Below are 21187 nucleotides of genomic sequence, written 5' to 3'. Positions count from 1 at the left end.
TTCCTGTGATGTTTGGTCCCACCCCACCCTCAATTTCCAATACAATAACTTTTGCATTGGATATAGAACCTTGTAGACAAAAAGTTCATTAGTTCCAAGGGGCCAGTATAGATCAGAAAGGGATATAAGTTTGTAGGTCAAAGGTGATTAACATATGACATAGAACCCAGACAATCTACTTCTACCATTGGACTATTATATCTGTCCTATCTAAAAAAATCATTAAGTTGATTTTGGCCAATGATCTATGGGAATCTTATTCTTACTCTCTGAAATATAAAACATAGTACAGCACTTTTGATTGGGCAAGTCTTTATCTCATTGCAGTCCTAAGGGTATAGAAATGGGATTAAGGTGAGAATCCTTATTAAAAGCCTAGTCCTGAATTGCGAAATAAAGATACAACACTGACTGGGTCCAATTAAGGGTTTTAACAATCTTAGAAGATAGATGGGATTGATACTTAACAGCAGACTGTTACTGTATTGATGCCTTTATGATTTTTTATGTGTCCACATACATTTAAGCATGACGTAGCTGTTTGGAAAGGCAGTGTAGCATAACAGAACAGCACCTGAATTTGGAGTCAGCTGGATCTCTGTTCAAATTCCAATCTTGCCTTTTACTAGTTACATTGGATAATTTATTCATTGAGCTCTTTTTAACATATCAACAATGAAGACAATAACACTGATAGGTTTTCATAAAGATTTAATAAAATAAGCTATACAAAGTACTTATCTCAGTGAGTGCCATGCTGAGCCCACAATAAATGGCAAGTACATCTACATTTTTTATAGGTTTTATTTATTTATTTATTTATTTATTTATTTATTTATTTATTTATTTAATTTATGATAGTCACACACACACACACACACACACACAGAGGCAGAGACACAGGCAGAGGGAGAAGCAGGCTCCATGCACCTGGAGCCCAATGTGGGATTCGATCCTGGGTCTCCAGGATCGCGCCCTGGGCCAAAGGCAGGCGCTAAACCACTGCGCCACCCAGGGATCCCCTTTAGTAAATCATATATATAGTTCATTCAATAGGGTAGGTTCAGTCATTCACAAGAATACATTTAATATTTTGAGTAAAAAAAACATATGTAGGGACACCTGGGTGGTTCAGTTGGTTAAGTGTAAGCTATCAACTCTTGGCTTTGGCTCAGGTTATGATCTCAGGGTTGTGAAATCAGGCTCCGCTTCGGGCTCCACACTGAGCATGGAATCTGCTTGAGATTTTCTCTCCTTCTGCCTCTGCCCCTCCCCTCGCTCCTGTGCTCTCTCTCTCCTTCTCTTTATCAAAAACAAAACAAAACAACAACAACAATAAAAAACAAGTAAATAAAAATCTGTGCCATTACCCTGAAGGAGAGATTCCTGAGCTAGGTTGATCTTACTGACAATTACATCTCAGATCACAATGCCCAGAATGGGAAGACTAAATAATAGGTCTCTCTTCAAGAACTAAGCTTAAATAATTATTGCCTACTTTTAGTTACTTTTTACCTAAAAACAATCTCTAAAATTTTATAGAAAAATGGGCATAGGTCAGTAATGTTAGGAGACTATTCTCTTCTGTGTAACCTTGTGTTTCTGCATGTCTTGTGTGCAGAAGTATTGACTGCTTTTCTTCTGAACACCTTTTTTAAAGATGTTTGTATAGTGAACAGCCTTGAAAGATATAGTATGTTCCTTCTGAGTGAAGGGCATATTTTCTTACAGTAGGTATAATAAAGATAGTGTTCCTTCCAGAGAATGCCTGGAGGGTAGGCATGCCTATTGCCCATTGTAAAACATGTGGCTTCCCTAAGCTAAGGGTCTCCTTTCTATAACAATGTCCCACTGAGCCCATCTGTGTCACTTCTGTGATACCTGGGCGCAAGGAGGACTGTAGCAAATACATTGTTTTTACTGCCTGATGTCTGCTACTGGTGATAAAACCCTTTGTCTCTGACTCAAGAGTCTTGTGTCTTCTACTAGCATCCACAAAACTGTGGCAGACTGATCTGTTAGTTTGCAAGTAGAGTAAAATCTCAGACCCTTCAGTTTTTGAAGTGACTTCTTTCTCAAGGTGAGCACCTAAGTACTTTATCCTTTATACAAAGTGCTTTAGATAAAGATTATTCCATAATGGTTTTTTTCTAATATAAAAATGTCATTTCATGTTAGTTCCCCAAAATGGGACTACTGCTTGAGATGCATGAAGGTAATGGGAGACCTATTGGGAACGATTGTTCCCTTTGCCTAAGTCAGCTCTGTGTAGCTGTTATTCCCCAGGGAAGACTCTGGAAGTCTGCACTCACTTTTACAAGCTCCTGGACTTCAGCTCTGTAAATTGTCACATTAGGATTTCAAATGGGACCTAAATGACCTGAAAGAATTTATGGAACTTGCAGATGTATGCTTCTCACTATCAAGGCATAGATAACATACTGGGAGAATGTGGTAGCACATAATTTATTCCAAGCAACTTTTTGCTAATGGAGGAGGAGGATCTGTGGCTTGATCTCAAGATCAACATAGGTGCTTAAAATATGGGAGCTGGTAATAGTGGTGCAGAGTAAAAGAAAACATTTCTCAAGAAATGGGAATGGGAACAGATGATAGCTATAGAATTATGAGACTTAATTTGAAGAATGATCTTTGGTAATGTAGACTGCCAAAAAATTACCTTGTACCCTGCACTGTGCATAACTTTTGGCAGTAGTTTTCCACCATGCCGTGCAGAACAATTAAGCCTGTATTTCTCTGAGTACACAAATATCTTTCCATCATTAGCAGTCACATTGTATTCCATGTGTAGAAGCCAGTACTTGTCAATATTTTGCCTGTCAACAGTATTTCTACTTCATCGTACATTTTCGATGGTTTCTGATACTAGAGACAGCTTAAACCTCTACGACTTGCCAAAGTAACTATTAAGGTAGATATACAAAAGGCCATACAACTTGATAATGAAAAAATGAAGATTAGCAAAAAAAAGTGAAACATGAGTGAGAAGTTCCATTTAAGGACTATCTGCCTTGAAAATGATAATATATTTGCTTGGGGTGTAGCTCAGTTTACTTGATTTTGCAGTATGGCTGTGTTTGACAATATTGTCAGTTAGAATCATTCTGAAGGGTTTTTCTCAGACCAAAATAATCTGGAGATTCTCTCTATGTCCTTCAAGGATCCTCACCTCCACAGCAAAGGTTGCCTGAGTTGGAGACAAATAAAGGATTCTAATTAGGGCTCTTGGGAGACTGAAAAGCAATTGTCTGAGACTCTTACTCAACTTCATGAGCTCATTAATGGGCATCTTTGTCTGCATGATTGGAGAAAGAGCAGCAAGTTCATTTTGGCCAAACGGGCCTGGGCCTGAGAGACTTAATATTTGATAACAGAGCATTACCTATTATTTTAGTTAGGAATGATTGGGTTCAAGCAACAGACAGATCTGGACAATTTCAGAGAAAAAAAATGGAAAAGAAAGTAAAGAAATTTATTGATGGCTATAGAACTCTGAGATTAAAGAAAAAACCCCTAAGACCAGTCCTTGGAAAGGAGAAAAAGCAAGAGAGCTCTTGAGATCTGGAGGCAGAACTTATAGACAGCCCCTTCAAAGTCAGGATATCAAGTTTTCAGAATGAAAGAGCTCTCATCATTTTGAATCCTTGCAACATTTTGCTCAAGATTCAAATTTCAAGGAGAAAGAAACTGATTAGCTTCGTTTGGGTCAAAGATATATTTATTGGCAGAGAGGACAGAACAATTTAATTGAGAATCCCACAAGGCTACATCCAATGGGAAGTTCATTCCTCCAAAGGAATGTCAGGGAGATGTTACCAGAGGTGTGGGGAAGGATGCTGGGCAGACAGCAGTAGATATTCATTATATCTAAGAACCTGTTAACCATGGTACCATGCATTTGGGAACATCCAATGGCTCTGTGTCTTTTCATGAGATCTAGGAAAAATGACATGGTCCTCAAAATTTGAGATGCAAAACGCTTGCAAGGACCACAAACTCTGATTACAGAATGAGCTAGTGATCTGGCCAAATTGTTGAATCTCCTGCTTCTCAGATTTCTACATCTTTATAGAATAAAAAAGCAGATGGACTTAAGTCCTGTTAGCATTCTCCATTCTTAAAAGCAGATCATATGTTCATGGGATAGACAGATTCAGACTAGCAGCTGTGGCATTCAAAAGTTCTTTGTAAAGTTCTAACGTGGAATATGTTTTAAAAGATGAGTTACGCATTTCAACAGCACGTGCATATTTTTGTTTATCCTAGAGTTCATGAATTTCCAAAGCAGTGGTGTTTGATTGGCGAAGCTGATTCTCTCTCTTGTAAGTTCATATTGTCTATTCAAGGATGACATTGGTGTTATTATTTACTACTTGAGACAGGGGAAGCCAGGAAGGTGTAGTGTGAGCAGTAAGGCTAACTGAAATGCATTCCAAAACTAGAGTGGCTACAATTCTAGAAGACAATTTTGAGTAATATGTGGAATAGCAAATAGAAATTATGCTGCCTCAGGGAGTCTGGGTGGCTTAGTCTGTGGAGCATTGGACTCTTGACTTCAGTTCAGGTCATGATCTCAGGGTCATGGGATTGAACCCCACCCACTTTGGGCTCCATGCTCAACAGGGAGTGTGCTTGACGACCCTTTCTCTATCCCTCTGCTCCTCCCCGCACTCATTCTCTCTCTCTCAAATAAATAATATTTTTTAAAGAAATTATGCCAACTCAATCCTTGCCTCTCGACTGAGGGTAAACACGTTGTGGATGTTATTTGCACTGCTCTCAAAGTTGAAACCTCAGTGTTCAAAAGAACCTTGAGATTCAGATAAGATACTGGTGACAGAAGAAAATATTTTGCTTATTGAGTACCTACTACATGCCTAACATCGGTCTAAGATTGCATGGTCCAAGGCAGTAGCTACCAGCTACTTGTGGCTATTGAACACTGGAAGAGGGCTGGTGTGACTGAGGAATTGACTTTGTAATTTTATTTATTTTAAATTTCAAACACTGATACATGATTCAGTTTTTGGAAGACTTTAGGTACTTTTGGAACAACTTGGGTATGTGAATCTATTTTTCAAATGTGAATTTTAAGAAATCTAAATACAGATCAAGCATTTTCTATGAGAATTTAGGGTCTGAATTGAGGTATTTCAGAGTGTAAAATACAAACTAGCTTTTGAAGACTTACTAGAAAAAATAGAATGTAAAATATCTTGGCAGAAGTTTTTCTACTGATTAGGTCTTAAAATAATATTTTTAACATATTGGATTAAGTTAAATATGTTGTTGTATTAACAGTTTCCCTTTTGTTAATGAGGCTACTAGAAAATTTAAAATTACATTGGTGTCTTGTGATTATATTTCGATTAGATAGTGTGACTCTAGGGGCTTCTTCATATTGCCGTTTTACTAAATCTCTAGATTCACCCAATGAGGTAGGCATCACTCTTCCAATTTTTATAGGAAAGGCAGTTGAAAGAAGCTGAGGTGTGATTTAAATCTCCTGGGGTTTCAGAGCTGATGAGGGAGAGCCAGAATTCCAGTCCAGGTCTCTGTAATAACTCCATCTTTCCCTGTTTCCACTATGTTGAGCTGTTTCTGTAATATCTTCCAGGGAAGCCAGGGAGAGCTCATAGACTTTCTTTATTGATTATTCATAGTAAATAAAACATTGATAACCCTGTTTGTGGACAAGAGGCAGACTGAAAGAAAAATTCTACCTTCTTTTCACATGGCAATGAGAAAAATATTTGAGTTCTTGCAAAGTGAATGAACAAAGACCATTTGAATGAACAAATGGAGTCTTACAAAGGAAATTGAAAACCTGCTTGAAATATCACAGTGAAATTTGCTTAGCCAAAGGGCATGGGTTATTTATTTAATTTTATTTTTCAAGAGGATTTGAAATTTGGGATCCATCTTGAAATCTAACATCTTCTTTCATACAAGTTTATTTTTTTAATGCAAATAAGGTTTATTTAACAAACACAGGGTTGGTTCAACATTAGGAATTCTCAAAATTGGATTCATTTTTTAACAGCATCCAATATGATCCCCCAAAGAATGTGAAAAGGCATATCCAGGCACTAACTTTTGATGTGATTAATTAAAAATCAGCTTCATCCTCTTTCTGCTTGATCACTTTCTTCCTGTACTTGGAGCTGACCAGGGATGAAGTCTTCCTCCATCATTTGCACACCTGATGACAAACCTATGACAAGCATAGAGTTGTGTGAGAGGGATCAGAATCTAAGCTGAAGGAGGGGAGCCTGCCATTTTAGGGATTCATCAGCTCACTCACTCAGGGAAAATGTTTTCCCCAAGAGTGGGGCAACCAGTTAGCAAATCACTGACTCCTACCTCTTAGGAGCAAGCTACCTGCCTGGAAAATGGAGTCTCATCTGCTCTGCACCTGAGTGAGCCCTAGGCGCCGGTAGACTAGTTTGCGTGCCTTGATCATGGAGGGAGCACACAGGTTCAGAACTCCAATGATGCTTCCCTGTGAGGAAATGTCATAGTATCTATGACAAAATCAGGTGACTCTAGGGCAGCCGGCCCTCTTCCCCCTTTCAATGCCACCTCTCTTGGTTACATTACATTTTTTCACCCTGGGGATGGGGGAGGAGGAGTTCTCACCCAGACCTTGTGACTGGCATTCTTGCCTGGTCTCTCTGTCCTTCCCTAGCTTGGCCCTCCCCCACTCAGCAGAACCCCAGGCTGCTGAAGTGCCTTGCTATTTTTACTTCTCTGTGAGGGGATCTCAGGTTACAGATTATATACCGATGAGGTAAGGTACAGGTACGCAGACTCATGTTTCTAATTTAGCTTGGCATTGGTTCCAAACATTAAACAGTCTCTCCCTGGCTCTCCCTGTTTCCACTCTTCCCACCGCTACCATCTCATTTCATCTTCATTCCGGGGGCACTTTCCTTTCCTGCTGAATTTCTTTCAGGTTTCTTAGGAAAGGGATCAGGGAAAGCTAAGTTTCACCCTAAGACAAGATTCTACCCTTATTCCCCATGAACCCAAGGGTAGCAGTGCTATTTCAACATATGTTCTCACAATAGGTGCATATCTGTAAGATGTTTTAGAGGTTTTCAATTGCTTTTACATATTTGTCACAGATAAACCTTACAATGACCCAGAAAAATTAGGATTATTGCAATTATTTACAATTTGCAATTAAGGGGTTAATGACTTGACTGAGAGTTCAGTTAAGACAAAGTACAGAAGTGATAGATGCATGAGAAACAAACCTCTGGTTGGAGGTACCGCCCTAAAAGCAGCAGAGTCTGGAAAAGTGGAATACTTTTTTTTCTTCCTTCTGGGCCCCAGACCAATCTCTTGGTGTTTAGGTTGCAGTGATTCTCCCTGAAGCTACTTGTGTAACAAGCACACCATATGTTTTCTATACTCCGTCTTATGAATTTGAAACTGTAGCATGAATTTAATTAGAATATAGGTGTTAGGGAACAGGGGACACCAAAATTAGAGTGAAATAAACAGGGGTTACTAAGAATCAGAACTCAAATGTTCACGTATTTTTGTTTCTAAAAAATGTGCACATGTACTCAGAGTTTATTTTTTATTTTTTATTATTTTTAAAATATTTTATTTATTTATTCATGAGAGACACAGAAAAAGAGAGGCAAGACATAGGTAGAGGGAGAAGCAGGCTCCATGCATGGAGCCCGATGTGGGACTTGATCCCGGAACTCCAGGATCATGCCCTGGGCGGTAGGCAGATGCCCAACCACTGAGCCACCCAGGCATCCCCTCAATTAGTGTTTAAGCAATATTTCCACATTAACTCTAATGAGAAGTTGTGGGGACTTCAACGTCCTTACATGGCCCTATACTTATCCTATAGGAGTTTCTAATAGAAGATATAATATGAAAGATTTTGTAAATAAAGCAAGCTCTTTCCAATCAGAACTTTGCTATATACTTGGCAACTCAGAATGATTCCTAGGGAGGAGATAGAGCTTTAATTTAAATCTCAGCATTTTGAGTTATGACCATTGGATTTTAAATGGTGCTGTGCCTGTCTCTTTAGACAAGACTGTCAGAGCACCCACTTGTTACGCGTACAAGCATCTACTCATATACACACACCAAGCATGGTATTTACTCTCTAAACCTGTCCTAGTGCCTGGTTTGTGTTCTTAGACTGTAAGAATGTGAGCTGCTCAACAGCAGGAACAATACCTCTTATTTTGGTTGTTTCCTCATTACTTATTTTGGCTATTTCCATAATGTACAGAATAGCCAACACATGGCGTAGCAGAAGGCTTTGGAATTTATGCATGACTTAGATAAGTTTCTTCCCTCCTCTGAGCCTTCATTTGCTCATCCTTAAAAAGGGGATAATGGTATAAATCTATGATGTAGGGTTGTTGAGAGCATTAAGTGAGATTTCTGTGAAGCAGATGTAATGGCGTCTCACAGATAGTGGTCAACAAAGATACGCATATGGTTAATATTTTATATAATAAATGTACATATATGCTCCCCCCTTACATAAATTCACATCTGTTTGTTCACAAGGGTAATTCCCAGCAGCCTCGTTCCTTCTCCCATTGTCCCTGATACTCAAGCACTCTACATTTTTTTGGGAAGAATGAAGCAAAGACATAATAATGATAAAAGAGTTATATTGACATTTGTCACTGACGACTTCCTTTTTAATACAGGTCAAGGTGTGGTACTCAAGGAAAAGAGTATGTGGTGCATCTGCAGTTGGCTGAGAATTTGATAAACTGCTTCACAGAGTTCCAAGATAAAGGAAATCAAAGCAGAGAAACCAGGAGTAAAAACCTATTGAATTTCACATGATTATGTCAACTTTGTCTCTCTCTCTGAATCAGTTGAAACTTTGAAAGGAACTTTGAGACATAAATAACTTTAATTTGTTCTCCACTTCTGCTCCATTTTAGTATGGAATCGTTTTTGATGAATACTTCACCCAGACTGATTGATTTATTTCTAATAAAAGAGGAATGGGTGGGACTTATGCTCATTCATGCATTCATTAATTTTTTCTCTTGTAACACAAAAACAAAACAGTTTCTGAATTACAAGATTTTAGTGTTGATATTGTCTGATTTAACAGATTTTCCTGTATGTATTTTCTTGGGTTTTTATGAGATATAATGTATATATAATAAATTACCCCTCTATAAATGTACAGTTTGATATTGGCAATTGTATATAGTCATGCAATCAATGTCATAATCAAGTATCTTCCATTACTTCAAAATGTTCTCTTTTGCCACTTTTGTAGTCCCTATGCCCCTCAACCTCTGGTTGCCGGCAGCCACTGTTCTGCATTCTTATCACCTTCCTGTCTGGCTTCTTTCACTTAGTGTAACTCTTTTGTGATTCATCCATTTGGGTGTGTGTATTTGTAGTTTCATTTTATGACTGAATACAGTGCATAGTATGGATATGTCACAGTTTCTTTTTTGTGCTAAATGACATTCATGTTGTTTCTATTTTGGGGTTATCAGTAATGCTTGCTGCTAAGAAACATTCATGTATGTGAATTATTTGACGTTTATTTGTCTTGAATAAATGTCTTTGATGAGGGGTGTTGGGTCATAACATAAGTAAAGATTTAACTTTGTAAAAAGCTGCCAAATTGTTTTCTAAAGTGGCTTTATTACTGCACAGGGAAGCAGCAAGGTACTAGTTGTTCTTATTCTCAACCAACACACATTTGGAACTGTCTGTCTTTTCAGACTTTGTTTCTCTAGTGAGTGTGTAGGGGTATTTCACTGTGGTTTGAACTTGTGTTTCTCTAATCTCTAGTGATGTTAGGTATCTTTTCATGTGTTCAATGGAATTTGTTTATCTTCTTTTATGAAATATTCTATTCAAATATTTGGCCCATTACAAAATTATTAGGATTGTTTTATTTTTGAGTTGTGAGATCCATATATTCTAGATATAAACTTTTCATCATATGTATTTTGCAAATATTTTCTACCAGTATCTGTCTCACCCTTTGTTTTTTAAATCTTGTTTTGCAAGGAGCTCATGTCTTTAATTTGGATTGAGTTCATTTAATGAATTTTTAAATAATTTGTGCTTTTTGTTATCTGTTTAAGAAATATTTATCTTGCTCAATAACATCCAAAGATTTTCTTTCTTTTTTTTTTTTCCTTTTAGAAGCTATAGTTTTAGCTCTTATGTTTAGGTCTGTGATTCATCTTATGTTGCTTTCCATATATGTTGCACAAAAAAGGCAGGGGGTATTATGTTTCATTTTATTTTTTCAAGGGGAAAAATCATTTTTTGGAAAAAAAAGTCCCTTCTCCACTGAAATAGCTTGGTTAAAAATCACCTGATGATATAAGTCTAAATTGACTTTTGACTTCTGTCCTATTGACCTGTAGATTTATCCTTAGGCCAATAACATACTGCCTTCATTAGCGTGGCTTTATAGTAAGTCCTAGAATCAGATAGTGTAATGATAATAACTTTGTTCTTTTAAAAATTAGTTTGCCCATTCTAGGTCTTCTGTATTTCCATGTACTGTTTAGAATTGGCTTCTCAGTTGCTTCTAAGAAACTTGCTAGGATAATTGGAATGTTTAGTCCATTATACAGAATAGTACAAGTACATATTGTAGGATTGCACTTGGATGCAGCTCTAGAACTCAAAACTAACTTATGGTGGAAAAGAAAACCAGAACAGAAGGGGTAGGTGGGAGTAGATTGGGATGGGACATAAGAGAACTTTCTGCAGAGATGGAATGTTCTCCATTTTGATGGGGTTTTGTATTGCATAGTTGTAAATTGTCAAAGCTCATCAGATAATATACTTAAGATTTATGCTTCTTTTTGTATGTAAATTTTACCTCTAAAGATACAAAGAACTATAAACCAAAAAATCATTTGTTTAGCATACTGTGTATTTGAGGATATTAAGGAATTGCTATTAATCTTTCTGTTTTCTCTGCTTTTTCTGAATAACAAACAATCACAAAATGTCAGTGGCACCCAGCTGTAGGCATTTATTTACTACTTACTTGTCTGTGAGATCCCCAGTGTGGATCTGCTTCAGGCTGTAGATGTATGAATTTGTTAGGATGGCTTCAAGCTTTAGGTTAGGTCCAGGATTTCTCCACATTTTCCTTATCCTCCCAGAACCAGTGGTTATTGGAAGCATGTTCTTCTTATCCAAAAAGTAAGAACACATGAGGGTAACTCCAAACATGCAAGTACATTTCAGGATTTGCATGGGTCATGCTCACTAACATCTCTTTGACAAAAGCAATTCATATAGCCAAATCCAAATCCAAGGAGTAGGTAAATACATGAGATCAAGGCAAGGGTATGAATGAATTATTCTAATAAAGCAATGTATCTGAAGAATTATGACCCCAAGTTCTACCTACCAAGGTGAATCATACAATTATGGCATAGTATTTTCAAAGAAGCTTTACTTTGGAGATATATACTGAAATACTTATGGATTAAATTATATGATATCTTGAATTTACTTATAATCTTAGGAGGGAGAAGTGGGTTGAGGGTATAGAGGAAAAATATTGGCTATGAGTCAATAATAATTGAAGCTAGGTATAGGTGCTTGGGGATTCATTATACCATTCTTCCTACTTTTCTGTATGTTTGATTTTTTTCTCAAACTTATCCTTTTTATATATGAGGAGAGTAATGTTCTGAGAGGGTATGTTACTTATCCCATGATGAGACAACTAGTGGTTGGCAGAATGGGGCTAGGACCCAAGTGAATCCTTCCTACTCATTGTGGCTTCCAATCACTTACTTGGTAATTCCCTAAATATGTATATAATAGTAGGCTCTGGGTAAGGGGTTATAGATAAAAAAATAAAGGTTTTTCTTAAGCCCCCATCCAGTGGTTCAATATACATTTAAACAGAATATGATCATAATGATGCTAAGATGCTATAATGGGGGCATAGATGAAATTCATGGGGCTATAGGAGAAGGTGTCCCTAAATCTGACTGAGGAAATCAGAGAAGTTGTCATAGTTGAGGTGAGGTTTGAACTAAGATTTGCAGGACTAGAGGGATAAGCCAGAGACTTCATGGTAGGCAGCAGCTGCAGCATGTGCAAAGGTGTTGAGGTGTCAGGGGCACGGCATTATGGTACTTTGGAAGAATTATATGTTAGTGTAGTTAAATGCTAACTATACAGTGTGTGTGTGTGTGTGTGTGTGTGTGTGTGTGTGTGTGCATTGAAGCATTCTGGAGACAGAATGCAAGAGAGATGAGACTATTATTCTGTGCTATGCAAAAAGTTGAGATTTAATTTTGTGGATCATTGTTACCTTCCCTAATTGTTAAGAATCACCTAGGTCTCTCATTAAAATATAGAGCCTTAATCCTAGCTCTGATCTTATGACTCAGAATCTCTAGGGGAGAGGTGAGTTTGGGAAACATGATTATGGGAGCTACCAAATAATTTTAAGCAAAGGAGTGACATGATCAGATTTGCATGTTAGACCACACTGGCAGCTGTGTAGAGGTTAGACGGGTGAAAAGTAGATGCACAAAACTGGAGTCAGAAAGATGAATGAGATGGGTACTGCAAGACTCCATAAGAGATATAAGTTCCTATGCCATAGCAGCAGCAACGATGATTGTGTAGATAGGATGTTAAGGAGCTGGAGTGGAGAGGCTTCAATGAATAATTGCCTCCAGAGAGTAAGAGAGGAGGATTCTTTTTTTAAATAACTGATTTGAAAAAAATAAATAAATATCTGACTTAATGGGTAAAGCATAATGTTACTGTTTACTTACAGGCATGGAGTTCAGAAAAAATAATCTCACTGTGAGTCTTGTATAGTGTGAGATACAGGACATATATAGAGAATTATCCAGAATTATCCAAGTCTTGAGCTCAAGAAAAAAATCCTAGCTGGTGGTAGAGATTTAGAAAGTGTCAATAAGAAAGTTTTAGTTAAAACTCTAGGTAGGTATTGGTTAGATCATATAGTATGAGAATAAAATAAGTCAGAGCCCAGGAATGCAGCAGCTTTTAAGAGAGAGGCAGAAAGGGGAACTGAACAGAAGGGGAAGGAGAAGAGAATATAATAGAAACCAGATAGAAGAAGATGGACAAGCAGTTACAAATGAGGATGACAAAATACTCACTGGGTTCAGCAAAACAGAGGTTGTGTTGGCCTTAGCCAGGGCAGGGTATGTGGGGTATTGACCTGCAGCGACTGCAGGTAGAGGTTGAGGACTGAGTGAGAATTAAGAAAACAGAACAAACATAAGTAGCTCTCTAGAAGCTTTGAGGTAAAGTACTCTTTTACTCTTATTTGAGTAGGAAACAGGGCATTTTTGGTGGGAGAGGTACAAAACAGTATTTTGGGACACCCGGGTGTCTCAGCAGTTGAGCATCTGCCTTTGGCTCAGGTTGTGATCCCGGGGTCCTGGGATCGAGTGCCACATCGGGCTCCTTGTGGGGAGCCTGCCTCTCTCTCTCTGCCTGTGTCTCTGCCTCTCTCTGTGCATCTCTCATGAATAAATAAAAAATTAAAAAATTAAAAAACCCTGAGTATTTTGCTACCTTTGTTAAGACCTGTGCTTCTTGACAGGTGTGCAGGTTGAGTAAATTTGTATGAAAAGTCCAGATGTGACTACAGTGTGTCTGAAAGAATGCATATTAATTTTATTCATTGAGCAATTAAGTACCTCTGTGAACATATATTCTATGTTGGTGACATTCATATGTGTTTGTGTGCATCAAGAGTGATACTATCATGTATGGTTGTGTAAATTTTAAAACTAATAATATACTGGAAATTCATCAGTTCTTTCCCAACTTTTTAAAATAAAGACTTCAAGAGGATATTGATTGACTACTAAACATGAATTTTGAGACAAACTGTCAGGAAAACCACATGTTAATGTTAATCCCCCTTCTCCCTCCATTAGATTTTTTTTTTCAAGAGCTCTTAGGAGTCTGAGATAAGGTTTTAGAATGCATATGTTTATTTAAAAATCTCACTTTATAGCACTTTTATGTGCTATCTGGTTATATTATAACTCAAGCACTTTTTTTGAACCTCATGTTTGATTACATATTGCATCTATTTCAGCCAAATTTGGGGCATTTATTTCATTCTTCAACCCCATGTAACTTAGCTGAGTTAAAAAGGCAAACTTGTTATTAAATTCTGTCCGAAAACTTGTTGACACCACTGCCTCCCCCTTCCTCTCCCATATCCATCTGTGAATTTGAGAACAACCTTAGGCTGACAAGAATCATGGGCAATAAATGAAATGCAGATGAGTTTTAGCTGTGCTATTGTCAAGACTTTTGTTGTCTGAGTAAAGAAAGCCTTTCAGATAAGGGCCTAGATGATTTGACCCTAAAAAGAATTTGATCTTGATGAGAGGATGAAATGATGATACTACTGTGGTGCCTACTACTGTAGCTGGGGTGGTTGGAAGGCAAGAAAAGGGAAAAGACAACCAAAAATGGGTCTAGAATGGAAAGGTTTAAAAAAAAAATCAGTAAAAGCTTCTATTTTCTGCAGTATGGCAATGAGGTCTTCTGAAAGTATCTGGAAATAAATGAGAAAATAGGAGAAACATTTCTCAAATGCATAGCTGGGCAGTCTGGGTGGCTCAGTGGTTTAGCGCCGCCTTTAGCCCAGGGCATGATCCTGGGGACCCAGGATTGAGTCTCACATCGGGCTCCCTACATGGAGGGAGCCTTTCTCTCTGTCTCTCATGAACGAATGAATGAATGAATGAATAAATAAATAAATATCTTCAAATGCATAGCTAAGCTCATAAAGAAAAAATATCTTGAAGACCAAGAATCATATACAAAGACTATGAAACTAGATTAGTGGGTAGGCACTGAATTTATGACTGCTTAAAGAGCATTAGCACATCTTGGGAATGAAGAATCTTCTCTTTTAAGAACCTTTCAGGGGGCAGCCAGTTTAGCCCAGGGGGCTCAGCGGTTTAGTGCCTGCCTTCAGCCCAGGGCATGATCCTGGAGACCCAGGATCGAGTCCCACATCGGGCTCCCTGCATGGAGCCTGCTTTTCCCTCTACCTGTGCCTCTGCCTCCCTCTCACGCTCTCTCTCTCTGTGTCTCTCATAAATAAATAAAATCTTAAAAAAAAAAAGAGCCTTTCAGGGATAGAATAGGACTTAGGCTGAGCAATGAAGAGTTGGAATGAAAATCCTCTGGTGTAAGAGGTTCCTGAAGAGTTCATTCTCACTCAGTGGAAGGATAGGCTTAAAAATCTCTCCTGGCAACAGGTAACAAAGAAATTAGTCTGTCTCAGCCATGGATCTGAATAGTAGAAAAATTCATTATTCACTTGCATCATCAGGAAAAATCAAGCCAAGACATAAATATAAAGAGGTCCTTAGTTATGATAGGCCTTAGGCATCTGGGGAAAGCAAACAGAAATCCTTTCTGGAGATACGAATCCTTACCTCAAGATGTCAAAGACTATTCCAGATAAAGCCCTTTCAACAAATTTGACAAACAGAAACTAAAAAATACAAATGGAAACAAGGCATCATGAACAAAAGTCAACAGCATCAATAAATATCAATAATACATATATAAAACTTCAGATACTAGAATTATTAAGGAATGTTATATATGCATATGTCTACACAAAATGTTGACAGAAAGAGGAACTAGAATTAATAACATGGAAGAGAAACAAAGTATTATAAAAATGATAAGCAAATATTTTCAGATAATAATACACATATTTGGAAGGAAAAAACACATTTAAGAGTAAGAAGAAATAGATCAAAGTAAAAAATTTAGTGGAAAACTTAAACAGTGAATTGGTTAAATTTAAAGAGAGAATTGGTGAAGTTGATATTGATTCTGCATAAATTGCCCATAATGATGCAGACAGAGAAACAAAGGGATAGAAAAATGACAGAAAGGTTAATAAATGGAGAAAAGAATGAGATCTCATATATATCCAATCAAAATTTAGAATTAAACACAGAATGGAGGAAATATAATATTTGAGGAATAATGGTTGAAGCAATTTAGAATCAATGAAAGACACAAATCTTCAAATTCAGGAAGGCAAATGAACTCCAGGCAGGATAAACACAACTGTGCAAAGCCAGAGGCAAAGGAATACTTGAAATAATTTAGAGAAAAAAATAAATTACATGTGAAGAAATAATAATCAGACTGAAAATGGACTTTTGAGTAATAAAAGCAGAAGCCAGAAAATAGTACATTTTCAAAGATCTGCCAAATAAAATTTAGTTTAACCTTAACTATCACTCACAAACAAGTTGAAATAAAGACATTTTGGACAAGAAAAAACAAATGAGTGCTATCAACAGACATTTACAAGGGAAACATTTGTAGGTTACATAGCAATCTATAGTGAGAAGAAAACTGAGTCTACAAGAAAGGATAGAGATAGAAAACAGATTAATGAACAAATAAATTGGCAAACCATATGAATAAATGTAATCAAACATTGACTGGAAAAAAAACCCTGCTCTCATACTGGCCATATTATGACCAAATGTCAATATTAAATGTGATATTTAAAGCTAGAACTAAAAATCTGGATTAAAATGTGTGATAAAAGGGAACCATTTGAGTGAAAGTGTTCTGAAGTTCTTTTGATTAGGAAGAGGAAGATATATTGATTAATATTGCACTGTGGCATATAAGAGCACTAAGATTGAAGGTAAGCCCTAAAGTAATAGAATATTTGATAATTCTTATAAAGTACTGGAGGGAAATATGTAATAAAAATGTCAATCAATTAAAAATGAGGCACAAGATGAGAAAAAAAGTGTATACAAACAGATTAAGTAGAAACTGCAAAATAAGATGGGAAAATTAAATCCAAATGTCCTAATCGTAGCCAATGTAATGTGACAGATTTTTATGGTACATAAAAACTGCATGAATAATGTATCCTCAAAATATCTAAAACAATTTGGAGAATTACACAATATAATTATAATTCCACAATCATATTGAGAGTTTGTGACATGTATCTCAACAACTGGTAGGTAAAACAGAAAAACTTGGCAAAAATATAGAACATATGAAAAAATGTAATTAAGTTTGATTTAATTTCTTAATTGTTGCATAAAATGTTAACAATTGAGAAATAAACATTTTTCTCAATCACATGGGAAATATTTGTGAAAATTGATCATTCATTGGGCCATAAAGCAAGTCTCAACAAATTTTAGGAAACTGTTGTCATACAGGTTGTATTTCTGATGATATTAAGTTAAAAGTCAGTAGCTAAAAGACTGCTCAAAAGCCTTATTTTTTAGAAATTTAAAAGCCCACCTCAAAAAGAAAACTTGTGGGAGAAAAGAACAATTGAAAATGAAAATTGGAATATGCCTAGAATGGAATGGCAATAAAAAAATGCATATCCATCTTGAGAGATACTTCTAAATTATTACACTGAAGGAATCAAACAGCCCACTTAGGAAAAAATAAATGCCAAAAAATAATGATCTACAAATACAATTTAATAAGTTGGCTAGGGACTAACAGAATATATTTGTATAAAGAAGCATGAATGAGATATTAAATATAGAAATGAAATTTAAAAGGATGCAATAGCTAAAATCAATAAATCAACAAAGAAGTTTGAAAAATCTACAAATTAATCTGGCAAGACTAAATGAAAAGAGAGATTAATAAAACAAAAAGGGAAATTACCACAGAGCAGGGATTTAAAATAAATAATACTATGCTTAAAATGTTTATGCTAATGTTCCGAAAACTTAGATGAAATGGAAATTCTTATGGAAAACAGATTAATGAAGAAACACCTGAATGCACACGTAATCATTAGCATAACTGAATTAATTAAAAATCTATAAACCTCAAATATACACATTGACACATGTGCAAATATATACACATTGCACTGTTTTAGGAGTGAGTTCCACAGGATTTTAAGGAACAGATAATTACAATCTTCTACAAATATTTCCAAAAGTAGAAAAATAGGGAAATCTTCCCAAGTCACTTTATATTTAAGTCTAACATGACCTTTAAAATCTTGAAGGTGAGTCTGGAACCAGTGTTAAATATCTATTGCATATAGACCAGGAGACCCTTTCATTCATCTGATCAGGGTTTGGATAAAAACAAATTTCCCTCCTCTGAGTGCATATGAAATATAAAATACAGCAAAAGATAAGGTAAAAGAGACTAGAATTATACTTTAGTATCAAAAGATCTTATTTCCTAAACAACCATAAAGGTGGGGAGGAGTGGTCAGTTTTTGACTTGAGAAATAAATAACAACTGTCAATAACAGGCAGTCCAGAAAATCTGCCTGTATACTTTGCCAATGAAATTGAGACAGAAGAAAAAAAATAAAATAAATAAAATAAAAGATAAAAAAAAAATAAAGAAATTGAGACAGGACAGCTAGTGGGAAGAGGAAATGTATGTTAAGAGGAAAAGTTATGTTTTTGAATAACATGCTATGAAGCAGGTATCTTAGCACTCCGTGAATTTATCTTTTTAAATCACGGAGTAGATATTGTCTTTATTTTTAATTTTTTAATTATGTATTTTATTATTTTTTTAAAAGATTTTATTTATTTATTCATGAGAGCCAAAGAGAGAGAAAGAGGCATAGACACAGGCAGAAGCAGGTTCCCCTTAAGGAGCTGGATGTGGGACTGAATCCTGAACCACATGATCATGCCCTGAGCCAAAGACAGATGCTCAACCGCTGAGCCACCCAGGCATCCCTGTCTTAAGTTTTCAGATTAGAGAAAGGGGGCTCCAGTCCCAGACTAGTAAATCACAGCGCCAGAGTTACCTTACCCCAGGCTGTTTCACAGAAAGACCATGCTTCTTTCCAAACACCAAGTTAACTCTTCAGGTAGAAAGGTTTTCTAAGGTGATCAAACTGAGAATAGGAGCTGATTTAACTAAGCGGCTTAGCTATTCTGTACCTACAGCAGACTCTTAAAGCAAAATGTGAAATATACTGTTCATTCAGAAAGCATATGAAATGAATATATGTATTATTTAAAGAACAGTAATAAAATAAATATTTGAGAAATAACCATGCGGATTATGAAAAAAATTATTCTTGGTATCTTAGAAGCTTCCTGAATGCCCCTCCTTCCCCACTCCCCCAGTGCCTCCCAGGAGAAGCCACTACATAGACTTCTGTGCTAAATAGTTTAACTTCTTTATGGTTTCACCCCCAGTGGAGATATCCTAAGCAAGATACTATTTAGTTTTAGAACCCTATGCAATGCCTAATCCTGGATTGGATCCTTATCTAGAAAAAAAAGCAGCTTATAAAGAATATTTTTTGTGATGACAAACAACTTTTGCATTTGGAATTGTTATTAGATAATAGTATCAACAATGTTAAGTTTTCCCGTTTTATTAAATGCATTGTGTTTAATAGAAAGGTTTTGATTTTAGGAAACACACACTTGGGTATTTATGGGTAACAAAATTAAATATTATGGAGTACAAAGCACAAACTATATAAGACAAAGCACAGCACAAATTGCTTCCATAAGATGAAGTCGAACAGTTATTCACTGGCATCTCTTCTCTGAGAGTTTACAAGACCCTATTTCAGGGAAGTCAATGAAGTCATGGGTGTGTCTTTGCCAGGATGGATGGGGCAGTTACTTGGGTTGGGAGGAGGGTTGTGGGTTGGGCACAGGCTGTAGGGATTCAATTTTCTTGCATAGGCTAGGCCGTTTTTGTACTGCACAAACCTGCCTGTTAGGACGGCAGCAAGATGGAAGATGGCAAGTGCTGCTGAAATTAAACTCATGCGTTTTTCCCCAAGAAGTGGACCCTACAAGGGATGGCTCTTTGTTATTACTTCACCCAGTGGATGTGTTTGCTTTTCTAATTCTCCCTACCTAGTAAGGGTTCATTTTTCGCAGGCAGTTTATCTGCCTGAAGGAAGTGCCTTTTAAGGACTTTCCATAAAGGCTAAGTTCTTGCTGATGTAGTTCTGCTAGCATCTTCTTTGTCCATAGTTCCCAGATAAGTTTCTCCTTATTTAAAACCCTCCACTGTTCATGTTTGAATTCAGAGACCCCCCAGTACTACTCCTTTGCCTTTTGAAGATAGTTTGGTACAAGTTGCATTGGTTCTCAGCTTTCTGAACTGCAAACTCAGGATTCAGCTTGCTGTGTCAGCTAAGTCAAAGACCACTAGGACACCTGATTTCCAGTTCTAAAACTTGGTTGCTACCTTTGCTTTATTGTCCTCCTTGTCCTTGAAAGTTTGTCTTTTTAAAAAGAAAAATCCCTTTAGTGAAGTTTAGGGGGTTTCATATGAAGCAAATTGAGATGCATATAATCGTTGTTTTTAAACTCTTATTTTAAAAATATGTGTCCTATAGGGAGTAATGTGAGAGAAGGTAATTACTAGATTAGTAAAGCTCCAGGGTTAAAGTCTTAGTGTTTCTTTTTTTTTTTTTAATTTTTATTTATTTATGATAGTCACACAGAGAGAGAGAGAGAGGCAGAGACACAGGCAGGGAGACAGGGAGAAGCAGGCTCCATGTACTGGGAGACCGACGTGGGACTCAATCCCGGGTCTCCAGGATGGCGCCCTGGGCCAAAGGCAGGCGCCAAACCGCTGCGCCACCCAGGGATCCCCAGGGTTAAAGTCTTAGAATGGAAAAAATCCTCAGTGTCTGTCCCTGCCTTTTCAGATAATGCTCATTTGTAGGTTCTACAGTCCCATGAGTTCCTGGTCCAGACCAGGGAAGACCTGGAAGTGTTCCACATGGTCCATCCTCTCCAGGTGGTAGGGTATGGAATGAATTGGGTTATTCCAATCCTGATATATGTGAGAAATGACAACCTTAGACTCTAGCACAAGAGCAAGAGAGTTTCCTGCCTTCTCTGTGAGGTCAAGGCCATGTTTCCATGCCTAGTTGAAGTCCCAGACCATACTCTGGAATTTCTAGCCCAAGTAGCTTCAAGCCTATGCCTGGGGTCATGTGGTTCTCTATCTTGGATCTATACTCCTGAGGGTGTACCCCACTGCTAGGTTGGGAAGGAGAGGTGGCCAAAGGGTAGGTTACTCTAGGAGGTATGACTGCCACTCAGACATATGAGCTAGATGTCTAAGAAATCCTCATCTAAGCCTGAACTTCTAGGTCCTTCTGAAT

General features: G+C 37.0%; 1 long non-coding RNA gene across 7 annotated transcripts in view; it reads left to right on the top strand.

Moving 5' to 3' along the window:
• LOC112649890 (uncharacterized) overlaps positions 1-9211 on the top strand; it is a 179197-nt gene extending 169986 nt beyond the window's left edge. For 4 of the 7 annotated variants that reach the window (XR_007413985.1, XR_007413984.1, XR_007413982.1 and 1 more), the window contains 2 exons: positions 4288-4343; positions 8718-9211. This is a non-coding gene — a long non-coding RNA (uncharacterized LOC112649890). The remainder of the gene's footprint in view (positions 1-4287; positions 4344-8717) is intronic. The other 3 variants (XR_007413987.1, XR_007413986.1, XR_007413983.1) reach the window with 1 other exon arrangement.
• The last annotated feature ends 11976 nt before the right edge of the window (positions 9212-21187 follow it).

This window comes from Canis lupus, chromosome 11 (assembly GCF_003254725.2).
Source record: "Canis lupus dingo isolate Sandy chromosome 11, ASM325472v2, whole genome shotgun sequence".
NCBI lineage: Eukaryota > Metazoa > Chordata > Mammalia > Carnivora > Canidae > Canis > Canis lupus.
Note: the sequence above shows the minus strand (reverse complement) of the source record. Positions and strands in the feature narration are given on the sequence as shown.